The sequence below is a fragment of the Manis javanica genome, chromosome 7 (genome assembly GCF_040802235.1).
Source record: "Manis javanica isolate MJ-LG chromosome 7, MJ_LKY, whole genome shotgun sequence".
Classification (NCBI taxonomy): domain Eukaryota; kingdom Metazoa; phylum Chordata; class Mammalia; order Pholidota; family Manidae; genus Manis; species Manis javanica.
The window spans coordinates 70,520,974-70,538,636 of NC_133162.1; the positions used below are offsets into that span (position 1 = coordinate 70,520,974).

Sequence of the window (17,663 nt, forward strand, 5' to 3'; positions counted from 1 at the left end):
GAGCTGAGAGTTGAAGTCCTGCTCTGCTGGTACTCAGTGTGCTTTCACTGGGGGAGATGGGAGCTTATTCACGTGGAGTGGGGGAGGACAGGATGGGCCCTGTCCAGGCTACTCTGGGCCACTGGGGTCCCTGTGTGCACAGGTCCCACAAACCATAGTCCCAGGTGGATCCTTAGAGGGGAGGACCTAGCGTTCACAGGCCTGTTTCCTCAGTGACTCTCTAGCCATGAAACCCAGTCCCTTCCATCTTCTGCCTATAGGCAGACAGGCTCTTGGGACAATTCATGGTCCCTTGAGGCACATCCCTGGATCCCATTTGGTGTGTTGCTAGCCATGTTCCCATTCCCAGGCCCCCCGCCGCCTAGGGAATGGGCTAGGGAATCCTGTCTTCTGAGGCCTCCAAACTTCCCTTGGACACAGGCCCCTCAGTGTTGTGGTCCTGCTCACAGTCTTTTCTTCCCTGACTGGACCCGGCTCTGAGCTCCAGAAGCCTCTGGGACACACTTTCCCTAGCCTCTCTGGCCAGCTCTGGCCTCCAGCGCCTCTCCCACAGCCACCCTCCAGGCCAGGCCATAACGTGAGGGCTCGTGTTCAGGCTGTCAGCGGGGGCTGATGTGCTGGTTGTTCATGTTGAGGTCTGTTCAGAATGGTCCCTGCCTATCCTGTACCACACAGGCACTATTTTAAATATCAACTTCATGTAACACTGCTGTTCTACACTGATGCTTTTGGTCTTGATCTTGCCGTGCCTGGATATGTCCTGAAATAAGACCATTCATCTCCCCTTCAGGGACAGGATGGCACCCCACTTATAGTAATTGTACCTATAGACATTTACTGAGTGCTCCTGAGTGCCCAGCATTCTTCTCTAGGCACTTATTTAAGCCTCAGAACAACTCTCTGAGGTAGACTACAGTGATCCCATTTTACAGCCTAGAAAGCTGCTCAAGATAGAGGCAATCTATGCAAACCCTGGTAAGCTCACTTCAAAGCCAATATTTTCCAATTGCTCCATAACGCTGCACATCAGTCCCCATGAGAGCAGGGCCATGGGCTAGAACACCTAGCATTCCTAGAGTGTGGATGGAAATCTAGATCCAGAGAAGCCCTTCTAAGGCAAAGAACTGAGAAGTCGAACACAAGTTTTGGAGAGAGAGACATGTTTTGGCATCCCCAGCCTTGTATCTGGTCAAGTTGCTATACTCTGAGCCTCAGGTTACCAGTCTGTAAAACAGACTTAATAGCTGTTACTCTGCAGGGTTGTATGTGTATGGTTTAATGACATAAACCCTAAGCATGGCACCTTGGATGTTATCATGAGAATCCAACAGGCCATATTCTAGGGTGCATGTGAAACTTCTTTGGTGAGACAAATCTCTGTAACAAGTCTCTGGCCCAGGCTGCTATTGCTTCTGCTTATGGCAACCCTGGGCAAAAGCCCCAGAATTGTCTCCCCTTGTTAATCGTAACAATTACCCCATGGCTGATGGAGGACTCAGGAAAGCATCATGACAGAGAGCTTCTTCTATATGGTCCCTTGGACAAAACTCTGGCTTCCTACAGCAGCTTCTGCCTGTCGCAGCCAGCTGGACGACCAGCCAAGTGTTGGGGGATAAGGAGGAAGCTGCAGGCCTGGTCCTAAGGGGTTCTTCAGGCAGGGGAGACGCAGCACCATATAGTTTGTGGGAGGTGGCTACATGAATAGCCCCCAGGAAATTATACTTTCCTGAGTTCACACCCTTGTGTGAATCCCTTGCATGTCGATTCTGGGCCAGGTCATCACTTTGCGTTGCCCATTGAGACACCAACAGATGTGACATGAGCGTGGTCTAGATCAGTACTTGTAGAGTGGGGTTTACCCCCTTGGAACTGGCTTGTAAAGAAAGCCAAGCCAGCCATGTGGGGGGAGAACTACATGCCCAGCAGCCCAGACCACACTTGCCAGACACATGAGCAAGGCCATCAGATGCACACAGCACCCAGCTGGCCTGCTGGGACAACCAAGCATGGTGCTTCTCCCCAGACTTAAAGAAGTACTGGGGCTTCCCTCATGTGCCCCACAAGGGTCTGGCTATTGAATATGCATTCTCCCCTTATTATCTTCTAAATAGAGGAGTCCTTCTAATCTACTTTTTGTTGGGTGTTTCTGCCATGACTCGTCTGCACATGGCAGAGCATGCTTTGCAAACCAGCCACATGACAGACCATGCAGGAGCTGGCTACACTGGATGTGCTATTCTTAAAGTGTCACCAGCATGGTCCCATACACCCTCCATCTCCTGCCCCTCATGTTCCAGCACACACAGAAATTATTCCCACTTCTTTACTCAGAGTGAGTTCTGTGCATTTACACATACTTTTTAAAGTACACATGCCAGGTCCTGCCCAGCACTGCAGCAAGCAGCTCATTTTCTGTGTGTGTCAAAGATAGTACTTGCACTTGAAATTAGGTTGTCTGTTCCTTCCTGTCTGTAGAGGCAGATCCATTAAGAAAGCACAGGGTGGCTGATGCGCCTCACTGCAAAGGGTGTTAAATACTCATACCATGGCTCCGCCAAGTAGCAGGGATAAATATGGCAGGCATGAAATGGGTCTAAATTGCTTTTGATGGCTCTATTCAATAATGTTGGTCTTTTTCTTATAGTGCTGTATAACAATAGTCATTTTCAAAATGGGGTGCTGCAGTTGTTTTTAAGGAGGAATTGACAATTTTGACCTACAGAGTAGTAATTTGCAAAATGTTCTTTCTTTAAGCCATTCACGGGGAAATGTAGGAAGCCAACTGCTGGACTTCAGGCAAAACGGCTGTAACTAATGATAGCCCTAAGAGGGGAGAGAGTGGTGTGGTGGTGATGTCCCCGCGTCAGAGCTGAAGCTGGGCTGAGGCAGAAACACAAGTTTCATTACAGACAATTGGGTTCAGAAGTCCCTGAATAAACCTTTTTTACTTCACTTTGCTGGCACATTTTACCTTATTGGCTCTGCACTTTGCAGCTCCAAGATGGGATTCGACCCAAGAAAGTAACTGCCTTAGACAAAGGGACAATGGCTTCTAGAACCACTTACCAGAGGTACCTTTTAAGTGTTCTGAATCCATCAGGATATCTGCTGTGTACTTAGATATTTTACAAAAACTTGTAAGAAATAGTCCAAGAATTCTGCCTGGATTTGATTGCACTTAAAAATTCTAGGTGCAAATGAGCTGTTCTTTACCCTCTGATGCTTGTTTATACAGGTCCCTAAGTTGTGTCTGTATGTATATTTTCATTTTTAGAGGCATTTCTACCCTGTTTTCTCTGTTCCTTGGAGGGACAGTAATTCCAGAGTTTGCCAGCCTTTGCATGCCTGTCCGTGAAGACAGGCTGTTATGGCCCTGACTTTGTTGGAGAATCCAGGGAGTTGGGGAGACAGTGTTCTAGGGCCCAAAGCAGAGGTGGCTTTTTAAGACATGGCCCTTTTTTTTTTTTGAGAGGGCATCTCTCATATTTATTGATCAAATGGTTGTTAACAATAATAAAATTCTGTATAGGGCACACAATGCACAATCATTAATCAACCCCAAGCCTAATTCTCAACAGTCTCCATTCTTCTGAAGCATAACGAACAAGTTCTTACATGGTGAACAAGTTCTTACATAGTGTATAAGTTCTTACATGGTGAACAGTGCAAGGGCAGTCAATCACGGAAGCTTTCGGTTTTGATCACGCATCATGAACTATAAACAATCAAGTCAGATATGATTATTCATTTGATTTTTATACTTGATTTATATGTGAATCTCACATTTCTCCCTTATTTTTATTTATTTATTTTCTTAAATAAAATGCTGAAGTGGTAGGTGGATGCAAGATGGTAGAAAACATATTTTAGTGCTGTAAGAGGGCAATTGTAGATGATCAGGTCTGTGCCTATAGACTAAGTATTAATCCGAGCTAGACAAGGGCAACAAAACATCCACGGATCCAGAAGATTTCTCTCAAAACAGGAGGGGTGAGGTTCTAAGCCTTACCTCTGTTGATCCCCAATTTCTCACCTGATGGCCCCTCCCCCCCCCAAGACTGTCCCTGTCTTAGGTTGTTCCTCCCTTGAGGAATCTTACCTGTCTCTGGCTAACCAGCCGTCTTCTGGAGCCATACAGAGAAATGTAAAATTGGTAAGTGAGAGAGCAGCAATATTCTTTAAAAAGGTTAGCTTTTTACTTTTTTGCAGATTTATGCCCTGTGGCTTCTATGCCCAGCATTTATCTTGAGGTATCTTTACCACTTGGAAGAATTATGATACTCAGTAATTTTTGATATTAGGTACAAATTCTACTAAAGTGTTGTAATTAGGAAGGAAGAAGAAAAGCTATAGAAGTAGCAGATGGAAGAAAACATGGGAAGATTGATTATTCCTTTGACATAACTTCTTGTAGAGTAACATAAGCATGTATAGGTTTTAACAAACTACTAATTAAATTGCGTACACACATTAACAATAGGAATACAGATACATAACAAAAGCAGACCTACAGATAACAGCCATATCCAGTGAAACCAAGAAAATCAGTTAGGTACCCTAGGCATTTGTGAAAACTTATCAATATTATGATGGATATTGTCTAACTGAATTTGAATAGTTTGAGAAAAATCAGACAAATTAAAACAACACATTCCTGGGAACTGTTCACATCCCATATGTTCCTTTAACAGTAGATAGTCTATAGTCGCACGATTTTGGAGCACTGCAACTTACACTTCTCCTAATTCTTGGTTGATCCAGTCAAATTTGTTGTTTTACTGTTGTGTATATGTACCACATCTTTATCCATTCATCTACTGATGGACACTTAGGTCGCTACCATTTCTTGGCTATTGTAAATAGTGCTGCGATAAACATAGGGGTGCATCTGTCTTTTTCAAACTGGGATGCTGCATTCTTAGGGTAAATTCCTAGAAGTGGAAGTCCTGGGTCAAATGGTAAGTCTATTTTGAGGAACCTCCATACTGCTTTCCACAATGGTTGAACTAATTTACATTCCCACCAGCAGTGTAGGAGGGTTCCACTTTCTCCACAACCTCGCCAACATTTGTTGTTGTTTTGTCTTTTGGATGGTAGCCATCCTTACTGGTGTGAGGTGATATCTCTTTGTGGTTTTAATTTGTATTTCTCTGATAACTAGTGATGTGGAGCATCTTTTCATGTGTCTGTTGGCCATCTGAGTTTCTTTTTTGGAAAACTGTTCAGTTCCTCTGCCCATTTTTTAATTGGATTATTTGCTTTTTGTTTGTTGATGTGCATGAGCTCTTTATATATTTTGGATGTCAAGCCTTTATCAGATCTGTCATTTACAAATATATTCTCCCATACTGTAGGGTACCTTTTTTTCTATTGATTGTGTCTTTTGCTGTACAGAAGCTTTTCAGCTTGATATAGTCCCATTTGTTCATTTTTGCTTTTGTTTTCCTTGCCTGGGGAGATATGTTCATGAAGAAGTCACTAATGTTTATGTCCAAGAGATTTTAGCCTATGTTTTTTTCTTAGAGTTTTATGGTTTCATGACTTACATTCAGGTCTTTGATCCATTTCAAATTTACTTTTGTGTATGGGGTTAGACAGTTATCCAGTTTCATTCTCTTACATGTAGCTGTCTAGTTTTGCCAGCACCATCCGTTGAAGAGACTATCATTTCCCCATTGTATGTCCATGGCTCCTTTATCAAATATTAATTGACCATATATGTCTGGGTTAGTGTCTGGAGTCCCGATTCTGTTCCACTGGTCTGTGGCTCTGTTCTTGTGCCAGTACCAAATCATCTTAATTACTATGGCTTTGTAGTAGAGCTTGAAGTTGGAGAGTGAGATTCCCCCCACTTTATTCTTCTTTCTCAGGATTGCTTTGGCCATTTGGGGTCTTTGGTGTTTCCATATGAATTTTTGAACTATTTGTTCCAGTTCGTTGAAGAATGTTGTTGGTAATTTGATAGGGATTACATCAAATCTGTATATTGCATTGGGCAGGATGGCCATTTTGACTATATTAATTCTTCCTAGCCAAGAGCATGGGATGAGTTTCCATTTGTTAGTGTCGCCTTTAATTTCTCTTAAGAGTGTCTTGTAGTTTTCAGCATATAGGTCTTTCACTTCTTTGGTTAGGTTTATTCCTAGGTATTTTATTCTTTTTGATGCAATTGTGAATGGAATTGTTTTCCTGATTTCTCTTTCTATTGGTTCATTGTTAGTGTATAGGCCGTGTGTTAATTTTGTATCCTACAACTTTGCTGTATTCTGATATCAGTTCTAGTAGTTTTGGGGTGGAGTCTTTAGGGTTTTTTATGTACAATATCATGTCATCTGCAAATAGTGACAGTTTAACTTGTTCTTTACCAATCTGGATTCCTTGTATTTCTTTGTTTGGTCTAATTGCCGTGGCTAGGACCTCCAGTACTATGTTAAATAACAGTGGGGAGAGTGTGCATCCCTGTCTTGTTCCCGATCTCAAAGGAAAAGCTTTCAGCTTCTCGCTGTTCAGTATGATGTTGGCTCTGGGTTTATCATATATGGCCTTTATTATGTTGAGGTACTTGCCCTCTATACCCATTTTGCTGAGAGTTTTTATAATGAATGGATGTTGAATTTTGTCAAATGCTTTTTCAGCATCTATGTAGATGATCATGTGGTTTTTGTCCTTCTTTTTGTTGATGTGGTGGATGATGTTGATGGATTTTCAAATGTTGTACCATCCTTGCATCCCTGGGATGAATCCCACTTGGTCGTGGTGTATGATCCTTTTGATATATTTTTGAATTCGGTTTGCTAATATTTTATTGAGTATTTTTGAATCTATGTTCATCAGGGATATTGGTTGGTAGTTTCCTTTTTTCGTGGGGTCCTTGCCTGGTTTTGGTATTAGGGTGATATTGGTTTCATAGAGTGAGTTTGGGAGTATTCCCTCCTCTTCTATTTTTTGGAAAACTTTAAAGAGAATGGGTATTGTATCTTCTCTGTATGTCTGATAAAATTCCGAGGTAAATCCATCTGGCCCGGTGGTTTTGTTCCTGGGTAGTTTTTTGATTACCGCTTCAATTTCTTTGCTGGTAATTGGTTTGTTTAGATTTTGTGTTTCCTCCTTGGTCAGTCTTGGAAGGTTGTATTTTTCTAGGAAGTTTTCCATTTCTTCTAGGTTTTTCAGCTTCTTAGCATATAGGTTTTCATAGTAGTCTCTAGTAAATCTTTGTATTTCTTTTGGGTCCATTGTGATGTTTCCTTTCTCGTTTCTGATTCTGTTGATTCTCCTTTTCTCTTAATAAGTCTGGCTAGAGGCTTATCTATTCTGTTTATTTTCTCATAGAACCATCTCTTGGTTTCATTGATTTTTTCTATTGTTTTATTCTTCTCAATGTGTTTATTTCTTCTCTTATCTTTATTATGTCCCTCCTTCTGCTGACTTTAGGCCTCATTTGTTCTTCTTTTTCCAATTTTGATAATTGTGACGTTAGACTATTCATTTGGGTTTGTTCTTCCTTCTTTAAATATGCCTGGATTGCTATATACTTTCCTCTTAAGACTGCTTTTGCTGGGTCCCACAGAAGTTGGGGCTTTGTGTTGTTGTTGTCATTTATTTCCATATATTGCTGGATCTCCACTTTAATTTGGTCGTTGATCCATTGACTACTCAGGAGCATGTTGTTAAGTCTCTATGTATTTGTGAGCCTTTTTGCTTTCTTTGTACAATTTATTTCCAGTTTTATACCTTTGTGGTCTGAAAAGTTGGTTGGTAGGATTTCAATCTTTTGGAATTTACTGAGGTTCTTTTTGTGGCCTAGTATGTGGTCTATTCTGGAGAATGTTCCATGTGCACTTGAGAAGAATGTATATCCTGTTGCTTTTGGATGTAGAGTTCTATAGATGTCTATTAGGTCCATCTGTTCTAGTGTGTTGTTCAGTGCCTCCGTGTCCTTACTTATTTTCTGTCCAGTGGATCTATCCTTTGGGGTGAGTGGCGTGTTGAAGTCTCCTAAAATGAATGCATTGCATTCTATTTCCCCCTTTAGTTCTGTTATCATTTGTTTCGCATATGCTGGTGCTCCTGTGTTGGGTACACATATATATTTAGAATGGTTATATCCTCTTGTTGGACTGAGCCCTTTATCATTATGTAATGTCCTTCTTTATCTCTTGTTACTTTCTTTGTTTTGAAGTCTATTTTGTCTGATACTAGTACTGCAACCCCTGCTTTCTTCTCTCTATTCTTTGCATGAAACATATTTTTCCATCCCTTCACTTTTAGTCTGTGCATGTCTTTGGGTTTGAGGTGAGTTTCTTATAAGCAGCATATAGATGGGTCTTGCTTTTTTATTCATTCTATTACTCTGTGTCTTTTGATTGGTGCATTCAGTACATTTACATTTAGGGTGATTATTGAAAGGTATGTACTTATTGCCATTGCAGGCTTTAGATTCATGGTTACCAAAGGTTCAAGGTTAGCGTCTTTAGTATCTTACTGCCTAACTTAGCTTGCTTATTGAGCTGTTATATACAGTGTCTGGAGATTCTTTTCTTCTCTCCTTTCTTATTTCTCCTCTTCCGTTCTTTATATGTTGGTCGTTTTATTCTGTGCTCTTTTGTGTTTCCTTTAACTGCTTTCAGTGGGTAGTTGATTTTATTTTTTGCTTTTAGTTAGTATTTGGTTGGTCTGCTTTCTTTGCTGTGATTTTATTTTCTCTGGTGACATCTGTTTAGTCTTAGGAGTGCTCCCGTCTAGAAGAGTCCCTCTAGAATACCCTGTAGAGGTGGTTTGTGGGAGGCAAACTCCCTCAACTTTTGCTTGTCTGGGAATTGTTTAATTCCTCCTTCATATTTAAATGATAATCATGCTGGCTACAGTATTCTTGGTTCAAGGCCCTTCTGTTTCATTGCATTAAATATATCATGCCATTCTCTTCTGGCCTGTAAGGTTTCTGTTGAGAAGTCTGATGATAGCCTGATGGGTTTTCCTTTATAGGTGACCTTTTTCTTCTCTCTAGCTGCCTTTAAAACTCTGTCCTTGTCCTTGATCTTTGCCATTTTAATTATTATGTGTCTTTGGGTTGTCTTCCTTGGATCCTTTTTGTTGGGAGTTCTGTGTACTTCCGTGGTCTGATCGATTATTTCCTTCCCCAGTCTGGGGAAGTTTTCAGCAATTATTTATTCAAAGACCCTTTCTATCCCTTTTTCTCTCTCTTCTTCTTATGGCACCTCTATAATGTGGATATTCCTTTTGGATTGGTCACACAGTTCTCTTAATATTGTTTCATTCCTGGAGATCCTTTTTTCTCTCTCTGTGTCAGCTTCTATGCGTTCCTGTTCCCTGGTTTCTATTCCATCAATGGCCTCTTGCATCTTATCCATTCTGCTTATAAATCCTTCCAGAGTTTGTTTCACTACTGTAATCTCCCTCCAGACATCTGTAATCTCCCTCTTGTCTTCATCCCTTAGCTCTTGTATATTTCTCTGCACCTCCATCAGCATGTTTGATTTTTATTTTGAATTCTTTTTCAGGAAGACTGGGTAGGTCTGTCTCCTTCTCAGGTGTTGTCTCTTTGATCTTTGTGTGCCTCAAATTCTGCCTTTTCATGGTGATAGAGATAGTTTGCGGAGCTGGCACAAGTGATGGCTGGGAGAACGTCCCTTCTTGTTGGTTTGTGGCCTTCCTCTCCTGGGAGAACAGCGATCTCTAGTGGCTTGTGCTGGGCAGCTGCATGCACACGGGGCTTCTGATTCTTGCCCAGCCACTATGGAGTTGATCTCCACTGTTGCTGTGGGCATGGCCTGCCTCAGGCGGCTGCTCCGATATGGCGGTGCTGCATCAGAGGGGAAATGGCTGGAAGGCTGTTTATCTCAATGAGGGGCCTCCGAGCTGCCCTGCTGTCCAGGGGTTTAGGGTGCCCGGAGTTCCCTGCTGCTGGGCTTAGTGTCCCGGGATGCTTCCGTCCATCTGTGGGGCCCCTGTCCCTTTAAGACTTCCAAAAGGCACTCTCTTTTCTTTGTCCCCAGGGCGCTGGCTGCGGGTCCCGCTAACAGTTCTTACTGTCCTGTTTCCCTAGTATCCAGGACCCCATGCATGCACTGTGTCTGTGCTCCGTTGTGGATGGCTAGGGCTGGTTATTCAGCAATCCTGGGCTCCCTCTCCCTCCCCACTCCAACTCCTTTCCTCCTTCCAGCAGCTGGGGTGAGGGGCACTCGGGTCCTGCCAGACTGGGGCTAGTATCTTACCCCCTTCACGAGGCACTGGGTTCTCGCAGGTGTGGATGTAGTCTGGCTGTTGTCCTGTGTCTTTCTGGTCTCTCTTTTAGGAAGAGTTGTCTTTGTTGTATTTTCAAAAATATATGTGGTTTTGGGAGGAGATTTCCGCTGCTCTACTCATGCCACCATCTTGACTCCGCCAAGACATGGCCTTTTTGTGCTTTGATTTTCCTGAAGCCTGAAACACTGAAGAAATTTTGTTAAAGGCCATTCATGGCAACAAAAAGTGAGAGGGAGTGGTTTTTTTCCCTAAGAAAAGAAATCAGAGGTCAGGACAGTACTGGAAGGGCTGATGAGACTAGGGTCCCCCACCCTGCACTGCATAATGGGAGCTCTGTAGGGGGAGCAAGACTTCAGAAAATAGTTACAGTGTATGTCCAGGGACAATGGCATGAAATATGTTTGTCAAATTCTGTTTGAGAATTTCCTGGATTTCTCCCCTTTAGCAGTAAGTCCTACAACCTGTGTTGGGCCATGGAAGGGGGCATTCCTTGTTCCCAAGGGCTCACTGAGGCCATAAGCCATGAATGTGTTATTAACAAGTATGATGGAGGCTGCAGGCCTCCCTGCTGTTTTAATGGTCACCATTGTTGGGCCCTGTTTTGCAAACTTGGGAGGGAAGGAGGCCCCAGTAAGGCATGAGACTGAATTTCCTTTTCTGCTCAACTATTTTATTACTTTATCAAAGCTCTAGTTAAATGAAAATGAAGGCTGCCTAATTAGGTAAGGAAAAGCATTATTACTCTCATCAGATGAAGGCCTCCAGATGGATATCAGATGAATGGGGGTCTTTGGTTCATGGTTCAGTTTCTGCATCCTTGAGGTTTTGTAAAAGGATCCCTGGTGAAGTCAGTGGTTGAGGCCATGTGGGAGGGTCAGGAGCTGGTAGGGGTGGGTGGCAGGGTGTAGTATAGGTCGGACACTGGCATCAGCAGGGATATGGTCAGGAAGATAGACTACTCTCAATTTTCTGCTTTTAAGTTTACATGGCCAATGTCTTAGGGTTAGGACAAGCAGAACACTTCAATGGGGCTGAAATTAGTGTTCTAACATAAGTACTTTATCATCTTATGGTCCTGTCAACTAAGGTATAAAATTCTGGTTTAGGATTATCCAAACATTATCAATGAAAAAAATGTAAAAGTTGGTAACAGCAAAAGCCATGTTGGTGCTAATACCCATCAAAATGTCTTCCTGTTGACTTATGTTGCTTTGGTCTGGACTGACAGTTCTGTGTCTGGTGACAGGTGTCATTCTGTGTATCAATCAGGATGGGCTAAGTTACTGTGGTAACCACCCCAAAATCTAAGTGACTCAAAACAATAACATTTACTTCTCTTCCACATTGCATCCTCACTGCAGACTGTCCTATGGGGCTCTGCTCTGTGTCCTCCTTACTCAGGGAGTGGGAGACACTCTCTATGATTCCTGGGAAGTGGGTCCCTGATTCAAGTCCTGTGCTTCAGAGGGGTGCTTTCCTTGAAATTGTCTGTGTCCCTCTCTCATGGCTGTGACCAGCTAGGGCTGACAGGTCACCCTGAGTCTCGAGCTAGTCCCGCATGGGTCCCAGTTACTGGAATTTCACACCTGGAAATTTTCTGAGTTCCCCTTCAGTGCCTGGGACTGGCTGAGCTGGAGTTAACTGGTGGAGCTATCTTGGTGGTGTGCTCTACTCTGGACCAGGACTTGAAGTGGTGCCAGGAAGTCCCTGTTTCTCCCTTTTAGGGTACTACTTGTCAATCTTCTAGCTCAGTCTTGCTCCTATGGGATTTTGGACTTGATGACCAGACTCAGGTTCCAGAGGAGCTGTCTGGAAGGTGGACCACTCCTGCCAGCTACGGTGGTGTTTGTTGTATAGGACTGAGTGAGATTGGGCCACTAGAATGGTGTCAATATGCTGATTTTTAGTGACTCTCACTCATGTTAGATATGGAATTAATTATGAGTTCTGGACTGCTGACAGTCTATGTTTGACTGATGTGTTTGACCTGCTTGTGAAGGTCTATGTATTACTGTGAGTTGCAACTTCAGTGCTGCCTCTGACCTACAGCAGCCTAGGGCAGCAGACATGGTGACAGGGGTCATTTGGACTGTGTACCTCCTCATCTCTGGCTACCAGGTAGTCACTCCTTTCCCTTCACAGGCTTTATGACTGCTGTTTGATAGCCCAAGGGGTTGTCTATACCCATTCCCACTGAGAACTTTCAAGACAATTTTTTTTCCTTTACAATGCAATGAGCTCTTCTTGTCAATGTCCATTTTTGCTGTTGATCCATGTGGTGATATTGTGCTCTCCCAGACCATCTTAAGTCATGCAGGATGAAAGACAGAAATTCTTTCTGCAAATGAAGTGACTTTTGCTCTCCACCCACTGGCCTCTTGCATACTTCTCCACTGCAGGTAGTATATAGAAGGCAGGTGTGGTCAGCATTGATGGAGATCCCACTTTGTGAATGCAGTGAATACCATCTAAGGAGTTCAAGAGAAGATATGGCTGGAAAAAGTGGTGCTCTACTTTTATGCTATCAAATACCAAATGAAAAATTTAACATGACCAGGAAACGAATTCTCTCACACATTTTCCTATACACTCTGGTTAGAACTTGCATTTGTGGTCACCACCAATGAGCCAAAATAATGACTTAAAAGGAAGCCACTGGAACCTCATATTTGTGGATGACATGTTAGAGGATGTATTGGCATGAGAAAGGATTCAATCAGGATTAAATGAATGGAATCAGGGAACTTTAGGAGCAAACATATCTATGTTATTTCAATACAATCATGTTCTGAAGAGCTGTTGGCAGAGCATTCTGAGTAACAAGAGTGTTGCTATTTTTTTTGTGTATGTGGCAGGAGATAGGAAATTAGCTAGAGATGGTGCATTTGATAATACAGAACATTAAAAGATGCTTCCTGGACCTTCAATGAGAAGAGATGGTATGATAATTGGACAACAAACAAATATACCCATGTATCTCCTGAAACTATTATTACAATCATGATAATGAACATATCTATCACTCCCAGAAAGTTCCTTGTCTACTCTGTAATCCTTTCTGCTCTTCCCCAATACCCACCCTCCACAGACAACTACTGATATGCTATCAATATAGGCTAGTTTGACTTTTCTAGAATTGTATATAAATTTAACCATACAGTATGCACAAGTCTTTATATGGGTGCAGGCTGCTTTTAGTTCTCTTAGGTTAAATAACTAGGAGGGGAATGGCTGCTTCATTTGGTAGCCTTAGCTGCATTACACAACCCTTGTTGCATTGTGTTTTAAGTTTCATTCAGTTCAGAGTGCATTCTAATTTACTTTGGATTTATTCTTTGACCTATGGCTTTTTTAGAAATGTGTTACTTCGTTTCAAATATTCAGTGATTTTACAGATGTCTTTCTATTACGATGGCTAATTTAATGGCATTATAATCAGAGAGCATACTTTGTATGACTTAAATCCTTTAAAATATATTGACACGTTTTATTGCCTAGAATATGGTCTTAGTGAACACATTGCACTTACTTGAAAAGAATGTGTCATCTGCTGCTGTTCGATGGACTGTTCTACAAATGTCAGTGAGCTCAAATTGTTCACCAGTTTTGTTCACTTAACTATATGTGTCCCTACTGATTTTCTGTCTACTTGCTCTATGAATTATTGAGCAAGATGTGTTGAAATCTCTGACTAAAGCTGTGGATTTGTCAATGTTTTCTTGCAATTCTATCAATGTTTGCTACATGTATTCTGAAATCCTGTTATTAGAAGGATAAACCTTTAGGATAATTATATCCTCTTGATGACCTCATATTATTATGAAATGTCTCTCTTTACCCTTGAGTGTTCTTTGCTCTGAAATACTTTTGAATAGTGTTAGCATGATCAGTCATTTTTGATCCTTTCACATTTAGCCTTTTTTGTATCCTTGTATTTTAAGTGGATTCTTTATAGGTAGCATATATTTATTTGGTTTTGCTTTTTTAAAATCCAGTTTGACAATCTTTGCTTTTATTGGGGTGTTAATACTATTTACATTTAGTATGATTAGCAATATGACTGGGTTTAAATTTACCAATTTGCTGTTTGCTTTCAATTTTTCTCATCTGCTCTTTGTTTACAATTTCATCTTTTTTTGCCTTTTTAAAAATTGAGTATATTTTTAATTCCATTTTTATCTTATTTGTTATCTTATTAGCTCTATCTCTTTATTGTGTTATTTTAGTGGTTACCTTAGCATTTGCAGTATGCAAGTATAACATTCCACCTTCAATTATACCGTTTCATGTATAGTGTAAGAAACTTACACCACTAGATTTCCATTTTTCCCCTCTCAGCCTTTGCGCTTTGTTTTCAAACATTTAGTTTTACATGTTATAAACCACCTAATATGTTGTTACTGTTTTTTACTTTAAACATTAGTAATCTTTTAGACAGCTTTAAATAAGAATTTTATATATATATTTCTTTACATGATTAGCATTTCCAGTGCTCTTTGATCCTTTTTGATCCTTTGTGGGGATAATTTCTTCTTCTGGATTTCTATCTGGAATCATTTTTCTTCTACCTGAAAAATGTTCTTTCATAGTTATTGTAGTGTAGGTCTGCTGGTAATGGATTACTTCAGCTTTTGTATGTCTGACATTTCTTTATTTTTGCCTTCATTTTTGAGGGATAGTTCACAGATAATAGAATTTCAGGTTCATTTTTTTTTTCTTTCAATACTATCACAGTACTACAAAGACACTCTTCCACCATTTTTCTGGTTGCATTGTTTCTGACTTAGAAATCCACTGCCGCCTTACGTTTGTTTCTCTTTATGTGATGCGTCTTTATTTCTCTGGGTGCATTTTAAAACTGTGTATATCATTAGTTTCCAGTAGTCTGTACTGTGGTGTAGTTTTCTTCATGTTTCTTGTGTTTGGAGTTTGTTGAGCTTCCTGCATCTGTAGATTTATAGTTTTTATCAATTTGGAAAATTTTTGACCATTATTTCTTTAAATATATTTTTGTCTACCCACCTGTGCACTGTACTTTGAGGACTACAGTCCCATGAGTGGTGGCCTGTATGAAACTGTCACGCAGTGCATGGACACTTGGTTCATTTTTTAAATTATTTTTTCCTTTTGGGTTTCAGTTTGGACATTTCCTACTGATCTGTCTTCAAATTACTAATCTTCTCCCACCTCCAGTGGCTAATATGCTGTTAAGCCCAATTAATGAATTTTTTAACATGGTCATCTTATTGTTCATCTATAATCATTTGATTTGGCTCTCTCATATGGCAATTACTTCTACTTAACATGATCAGTCTTTCTTCTAGCTTCTTGAACATATTTGTTATGACTATAATTCTTGTTTTAATGTCAGGCTGCTAATTCTATCATCTCTGTTATTTCTCAGTTGGTATTTTTTAATTGCTTTTTCTCCTCATTTTCAGTCACATTTTCCTGCTTTTTCACATACTTTTTTATTAGATGCGAGGCATTCTGAATTTTGTTTGCTGAGTACTGGGTGTTCTTGTCTCCCTGTAAATGTTGTTAACTTTTGTTCTGGGAAGCAGTTAAGTTACTTCAAAACAATTTCATACCTTGGGTTCTCGCTTTATTCTTTGTTAGGCAGAACCAGATATTTCAGCCTTTATTCCAGAGCTAATCTCCCCTGCTGTTGCGGTAAAACTCTCTGGGCACTCTACTGATGTCCAAGGTTAGCTGACTTTCTTGTTTTGGTGGCAAAGCACATCCTCCAGTAGTTTATGAAACAGGTTAAATATGTGAGAACTTACACATCTTCAAACACCATTTTCTTACTGTTATATTTTGTTGGTAAGTTATCAACATTTTGGGTTTGAATTGTAGCATGAAATGGAAAAAAGTTCTTCCAGGATGTAAAGGCATCATTCTATTGCTCCTAGTTTCCAGTGTTGCTGCTAAGATTCCAAATCCATCTGATTCCTGTTCCTTTCTTGGTGACCTGCTATTTCTTTCTGAAAACTTAGAAACTTTTCTCTTTGTTCTCACTTTTCTGAAATTTTATTATGCTGAATCTGGGACTGTATCTATTTTTATCCATTCTTCTGGACATTTAATGAGCCCTTTCAAAATCAACTCCTGTCCTCTAGTTCTTGGAAATCTTCTTGAATTATTTTGCTGATCATCTTATTGCATTTCTTTTCTTGAAAGTATTATTATTTGTGTGTTGAGCCTTCTGACTGAACAAGTGCATCTTTTAAAAATGTTTTCCATCTTTCTCATTTTACTTACTTCCTATGGTATTTTAAAACTTATCTGCCAAACTTTGAGTTTCTTTGTTTCTGTTATCACATTTTCGATTTTCAAAAGTTCCTTTTCAGGTTTTGATTTTCTTCCTTTTTTCTTTATCATGCCCTGTTAATTTTTAATTTTTCCTTGATGGGTGCAATGTCTTCTTTTTTTCTAGCTGCTCTTCTCTGTTAGTGTTTAGTTCTCTGTATTGCATAGTAGAGGCTGCTCTCTCATGTCTGATAGTCCTTGATTGTTTGCTCAATTTAAGAGTCACGTGGTTTAAGAAATGACCACAGGCTCTGAATACTGGGTTCTGGAATATGAACATCACAGTCTGAAACATTTACTGGAGGATTGCTGGTATTGGTGTCATTAGTTCTTTCCTCTTGGGCTAATCGGGTTCTCCCAAACAGGCTATTCCAAACTCCTGCTGGGAAGGTGGGGCCAAGGAGTTCTGGGAGCCAAGGAGAAAGAAGATGGTTAGTGCTCAGTATGCAAGGTTCCCTAAGTCCACAGTTTTCCACATGCTACTCTGCCCCTAACACTCATGGTGCTCCCATATTTGCATACTATCTCTCTTACTCTCTCCAGAGAAAAATTCTAAGAACAGCTGAGGTGGAGAAGAGGCAATTGTCTAATGGTGTGTAGTGGCCATGGGTATTTATATATTTTTTTATTTAAGAATTTACTATGTGCCAGGCATAGTATAGGTACTTTACAAATCTTCACTCATAAAAAGTGTTAGTACTCCATTTTTCAGATGCAGGGACTAAAGCACACAGTGGTAAAGAACTTGCCCAAGACTTCTCAGCCAGTGAGTGACCAGCTGGGATCTGCAAGCAGTCGGCTGGGCTCCTTAATATTCATTTTGATAATATTACACTGTCAGCTTGGGATCTGACATTTCCACAGCTTTTAAATGGTCCCCCGTTCTTAGCTGTCCCCACTGTTCTACATCACTTCCAGAGGTGACACCAGCTGCTGCCGATCCCTGTGCCTTTTGAGGACTCTGCATCCTGCTTTGGATTGTTTCTTGGCTTTTCTCACTGTTGGCTTAGAACTACAAAGTTGATTATCACTCATCCATCTGCTTCCCAGCCTCCAAAATTAGGTAGGTATTGTCTTCTTTCAACTTC

At 40.8% G+C, this 17,663-nt stretch overlaps 1 long non-coding RNA gene across 2 annotated transcripts in view; it reads left to right on the top strand.

Moving 5' to 3' along the window:
* Positions 1 to 17,663, top strand: part of LOC140850584 (uncharacterized) — a 156,391-nt gene that overhangs the window by 63,820 nt on the left and 74,908 nt on the right. For both annotated transcript variants that reach the window (XR_012133525.1, XR_012133526.1), the window contains exon 2: positions 17,494 to 17,638. This is a non-coding gene — a long non-coding RNA (uncharacterized lncRNA). The remainder of the gene's footprint in view (positions 1 to 17,493; positions 17,639 to 17,663) is intronic.